Source organism: Bubalus bubalis, chromosome 9 (assembly GCF_019923935.1).
Source record: "Bubalus bubalis isolate 160015118507 breed Murrah chromosome 9, NDDB_SH_1, whole genome shotgun sequence".
In the NCBI taxonomy this organism is placed as follows: domain Eukaryota; kingdom Metazoa; phylum Chordata; class Mammalia; order Artiodactyla; family Bovidae; genus Bubalus; species Bubalus bubalis.
In genome coordinates, this window is record NC_059165.1 from 41,915,705 (window position 1) to 41,921,704 (window position 6,000).

Here is a 6,000-nt window from a genome sequence, read left to right on the forward strand (position 1 = left end):
AATTTAAATCATCATGGTCCCCTAAGGCACCATATCTAAGTTAGTCTTATTGTAATAAGAATGTAAGGGGATATATTTAGAAGTTTCTTCTGTCATTGTTTCCACCTCAAAAAAATAAAAAGCAGAACTTCATTTCTCTTTACCCTATGAACGTATAGCATACTTGGAGGTTGATGGCTGACCCTGAGTTTTGGATTCTTATCTCATCGTTCATATCTTGCCTGAATTGGTCTTAAAGCACCACAACTGAAAAACACAAACAGAATATCATTCTCAGGTATCCCTTCACTTAACACTGAGCTACTGAGTGTCTTCTATGAGGGTCAGCCCTGCAGAGTCTCTTTGATCTCAACTGGGCCTTTGGTACATTTAGACAATGTTCTCATTCATTGCCATCTGATTTCTTATTCCACCCACAAAGGCAGCTGTTCCAAACCTCCGGACACCTCCCGCACTCTCCTTACCAGTCCACCACCTTTACTTTCTGCAGAGGACCTCATCTCCTGCATTATTTAGAAGACAGAGACCACACACCATGGACACACTAAATATCTCCCTATTCCCTAAAGAGATAAATGCCCGATAACCACTACTCTACAAAGGCCTAAGGATGATGCAAACACGAAATCAAAAGACCTATTGATGATGTCATCATTGAGTCTTTCTTGGGCAGCTCTCCAGGTCATGTTTACTCTTTCCTCTCCTTATACTGTTGCTGAGTTGCCGCAAGTCTATCAAAATGCCACTTAGCCAGAATGATCCCTGCAAGAAATTCTGCCTGAACCCAAGCTCTGCCTTTTCAAAACACTTTCTTTCAAGAATTGGCACCCACATTGTTTTCACCTCTGCTGCCAGGGTGCAAGAAGTATGACCTGATTGGTGGTCCTCTGAGGCACATCGCACACAGTCCTCAGCATAGTGGCCAGGGCGCAGTAGCCGGTACCCGACCTCTTTGCATCCTGGGAGGCGTCCCACAGCCACTGACCACATTCTGAAGTGTCTTTGTACAGACAAGGCCTTCCAGAGGCCTTGATAGAATCCGTGAATCACAAAGTGCCTTTCAGTTTCCTTTTCAGTTGGCTCAGGGGTACAGAGAGACCACGGATTTGTCTTCTTCAATTGACACACAATATATAATTAATAAATTGTCCCTTTAGGAATGGAGGGCAGCCATCTAAAGGGGCCACACACTCAGGAACCTCCTTCTTTCCTCTGTTTCCAGGGCCTTTTCTTCTTCTCAGACTGGGGTTTACAGACATTATCTCATCCGTGGGCTCCCGTGGCAACAGGTAGGTAACGAGCTGGGCAGGCTGCTTTCAGTTCCCCAGTTTTCAAAGTCAGAGAGGTAGTGGCTGATTTAAAGGCACACAGCAAGGCAGGGATAAATCCTGCGTCTGAAGACCACAGTATACTGCTCTCTCTCTGCCTGCATGCCCTTAACATTTTTGGTGGGGTTGCAAAATGCTGAATGTACACAGAGGAAGAGGTCCTTCCTGATCTATGTGTTGAAATGTGAGAACTACCTCTGGGCGTCTGCTCAGTAAATTCCTTCCCCCTTCTCTCTGCCTACTCCAGCTACATCTACCTTCAGTGCGCTACTCAGGAGCATGTCCCAGCTGAAGCCCTTACTGACACCCCTGCTTATCAGGCTTTCCTTTGGCTACCTTTTGCAGCTCAACCTGGGACTGGGTTTCATGGTCACTGAGACCAACTGCCCTGGCAAAAGCAAAATCCAGGAAGGTTCTGGAGGTACAAGGGTTGATAAGAACTCTGTGTGGACGACACCTCCTTCTCCCAAACTGGGACTCCTCTTAGCACGTCAAGGAACTCCTGTGGCTCCTCATCCCCCAGCAGTGAAGACTTAACTGACCAACTCACAGAAGGGCTGTTCTTGGACATGGCCACCAGCAATGTAGTGTCCGCTGGGTGACCAGGGTGGAACCTTGCCGGTGGGAGGCCCTCTAAGGCCATGGAATTCTTTAGCAGAATCAACCATGACAACAATAAAAAAAATTTGTCGTCTTAAATTGACACAATATATAATGTAGCATGAGTCACATTCTTAATGATTATGTCATTAATACATTACAACAATAGACACACACATAAAATAGTATTTACTATGTGTTAGACAGTTTACATAGCATTTTCATGCAGCCCTTGTCTAATGAGAGCATCCGATGAAGTACCAGCTCTTTGCCCACCACAGCTGGCACACTGTGTCACTGCCAGGGGCGGCAGCATCCTCCACCCTCTTGCCCCACCTCCACTACTAATGCAGGGTCCATCCTCTAGACCCTAGACTCAGCTATGCTCCTCAGAACAATAAGACCAAAGGCCTTTTACAAAAGCTCCAATGAGATGACTGATGTCTGGTTTCGTCAACTACAAGTGAATAATTAATACTTGCCAGTAAAGAAATAGACTCATTGTTATGGTAGCCACATGGAGGCTATAAAAGGCCATTTTGTGCAGCCCTTGGTGGAACCCTGGGGCCAACAGCAGCCAAAAGAAACCCCTTTGAGAGGGTAGGCTGATCATCAAATGTGGAGGCTGGAGGAGCTCAGCACTGTTTTCCAGGAATGCTGTTCCCAATGTTAATTAGCTTGTTGCTTATTCATCACCTAATTCAGCTTTCTGGTCAATGACAGCAGCCGAGCCCTCTGAATGCCCAAGAGGGCGTAATATATCAGAGGGGACATGCACTATCCCCTCAAGACCTTTTTCCACTTTTTAAATTTTCTTGTCTACTGTCTTCTGTGGGCCAGCCTCTGATTTGATTGGAGTAAAACTCTCTGATCCTGGTGGATTTTACACCCTCCTTCTGGTCTAATGTGTAAAATGACTTTTTCCCTTTCCATTTCCAGCAGGGACTGAACAAAGTAGGCTTGGGTGCTTACGGAACCAGTCAGAACTGGCCAGAAAATATAATAAAGCAGCTTAGTGAGCAGAGCTCTAATGCCCCCAGCCAGAGGCTCAGTCTGCAGAACTAGCCAGAGGAACTGGCTTTGTGAGCAATAACACACTCTCCTTGTGGCCTCGGAGCTGCCTTGGCAGATGGCAGCCAGTGCCAACAAGTAACTCTCTATGGGAAAGTCTCACCTCCTCCAAGTGATCACTGGGTGCTCAATAATACCCTCGAGTGACAGTAACCCTGACCAGTTACACACAAATATACACGCACACAACTCTTATGGTATTTTTGTCCTCAGGGCCAAAGTTGCCCTTGCAGCAAGCAAACAGAGCTGACAGCTGCTAGCTGTTGTCATTTCAGCAAGCTGTTCCCCCAAACTGCTACCCGGTTCCCCACCCCCACCTCCAGCCCACTGCCTGAAATTCCACCACTAGAAATATCAAATATTATTTACTTAAAGCTTTATTTTCCATTAAAATACCTCCAAGTTTCTGTTTCCTTTCTGGTCAAATGACTTCTGAAGCACCTGCTCTGTGTCTAATGGGAGATTCTTGTGTATTTAGCTCTTGAGGATTAATGTGTTCACTGGCTCCTTTCTTGAAAACAATTTTTGACACAGGCAAAGAGCCAGTGGGGATGCTGGTTCGGCAGGGCAGTATCTGGAACTGGAGGTGGGCGGTCTTCGGGGTCTGATGGTGGAGGAAACAACTTTTAGGTCCTTCACCATCCTGCCAGCAAGATAAACCTGGATGTTTTGCTCTCCAGCATTTGTGATCTCCACGGTTGCCAGCACGGCTTGCAACAGGGCCTGTGCCCAGGAGTAAGGTAAGAGACCCCCTGCGCTGGGGACTCAGGCAGAAGGTGGAAAGAGGGAGTGTGGGAACCAGCACTCTCCTGATTTTCTCCGCAAGCCGGCAGGACTGCCCCAGGCTCCCGGTCTAGCCGTGAAGGCACAAGCCAGCAGGCAGGAAAAGATCCTTGTCCTCTTCTTGGCCTGGCTGTAAGGGCCTATCAACCCTTGGCGAGTCTTTCTGCTGTGCTGCGGAAACCAGGCAAGCAGAGGTCAAAGTCAAATTCCCTGGGCTGGGGAGGGCACCTGGGCAGTCCTAGGGTCCTGCTCTGCCAGGTTCTCCATACAGAGAACCATACTCCTGTCGGACCATGCTTCCCACCCCCGCCCCCACTGCACACGAAGAGCACGCCCTTCTCTTCCTTTTCACACGGTGTACCCTTGGAGGGGGAGGGCTGTCCTGAAAAGCAGATGCCGCTACAGACAGGTAGGCATCTTCCCGAGTCTTCAGAGCTCAGGAAAACCCAACCTTTACCCCAGGAGTCAGCCCACTCCCCCGCTTCCCCCACCTCCTCTCCCGCCCCCAGACAGCCGGGAGGGAGAGCGATGCTAGGCCGGAAGGCTTCAAAGCGGGTCAGGCGTGTCTCCTCTCTCATTAAAGCCCGCACCCCTAAACATCGCCTCTTCGCCCCTCGCCCCACCCATCTCACGTTCACTGCAGGGCGCTGTGAGCCCAAGGAGGCTGCCAGGCGGGCCCAGGAGGCCCTCGCTGGCCCTGGAGGAGGTGATGGTGGCTGCGGCCGCAGAGGCGGCGGCCGGCGCTCTGCAGTACCTGGGTGCTGGGAGACCACCGCCGCCAACGGGCTCGCGGCCGCTGCAGGTGTCTCCGGTGCTCGGGATGAGCGCCGCGTCCTCCCGGGCCGGTGGCTCCGGCCCAGGCCGCGCACCTGCTGCTGCTGCCACCACCGCCGCGCCCCAGCTCCGCCGTGCGTCGGCGCCTCCCCGCAGGGGGTACGCACCGAGGGGCCCAGAGTGGGCCGGAGGGGGTAGGGGGCTGTTCCGGACCTGAGGCCCAGCCTTCCGAGGGTTTCGGGGTTCCCAGGCCGCGCTAGTCCAGCCGCCGAGCCGAGCACCCTCGCGGGGCTCGGAGAAGAGGTGCAGACCCCTCGCGCATCCTTGCGGCCGCGTCGCCATGCCCAGCAGCATCCCGGTCCCCACGCCGGCCCCGAGGCCTGCGAGCCTGGGTCTTACCTGGGTCTGGGGCAGGTCTAGGCGAGCGGCCGGAGGCTACCGCGGGGCCCCGCGCCGGGGCGCAGGATGCTCTGCCCGGCTCCGCTTGGCGGCCGCCGCGCTGGGCCCCGCCCTCGGCCCCGCCCCTCCACCCTCCGCGGCTCCGCCTCTGTTCCCGAGATCCCGCCCCTTCGCCGCCGCGGCTGTCACACAAAGAGCCGGAAATGGCTGCGGCCAGGGGCTCCCGGTGCGCCCCTTAGGGCGGCCCGTGCATCCTGGCCTGCATCTCGGACTCCCCCCAGCAAGGAGAGCCAGCAGCGCCGCTTAGGGTGGACTTGTTCTCCAGGAGCTCCCAGGCCTGGGAGCCACACCTGCAGCTGTGGGAGGACTGAAGCTTTGGGCTCCTTTGGTATCTCATAGACCTCGCAGTATTTCCAAGAGCTCATTTATCTCCCTAATATTTATCGAGCACCTGTTTTGCTCCAAGTACCGTGCTAGGAGCAGAGTAGGCACTGGTGTACAAAAGACAGACTCCCTGTCCTTTTGGAGCTTATCATCTATTTAGGAGAGACCAGACAAATTTACCTAGCAAATGTCCAGTTTCAACTGAGAGACATTCTGTGAAGAAAAAGAACAGGGTGAAGGGACAGAAAATAAACCCGAGGGCTGGGGAGAAGGGGCTTCCACCAACAGAATCTGATCCCAAATACTGCTCCTCTTGTTCAGAAATACATTCTCACCCTCCCTTTCACTTCCTTGGGGGCAAAGCCCCGAAGCTGCCATCTCTTAAGCAGGGACCTCCCTCAACTTCATTCAGTTCAGTTCAGTCCCTCAATCGTGTCCGACTCTTTGTGGCCCCATGGACTGCAACACGTGAGGTTTCCCTGTCCATCATCAGCTCCTGGAGCTTATGCAAACTCATGTCCATCAAGTCAGAGATGCCATTCAACCATCTCATCCTCTGTCATCCCCTTTTCCTCCCGCCTTCAATCTTTCCCAGCATCAGGGTCTTTTCCAATGAATCAGTTCTTCACATTAGGTGGCCAAATTATTGGAGTTTCAGCTT

General features: G+C 52.5%; 1 protein-coding gene across 1 annotated transcript in view; it reads right to left on the minus strand.

The window, feature by feature from the left end:
- The window catches only part of CYFIP2 (cytoplasmic FMR1 interacting protein 2), a 135,101-nt gene extending 130,000 nt beyond the window's left edge, over positions 1–5,101 (minus strand). The window contains exon 1 of the mRNA XM_025292335.3: positions 4,956–5,101. The gene's annotated coding sequence lies outside the window, so the exon portion shown is untranslated. The remainder of the gene's footprint in view (positions 1–4,955) is intronic.
- Positions 5,102–6,000: the final 899 nt, after the last annotated feature.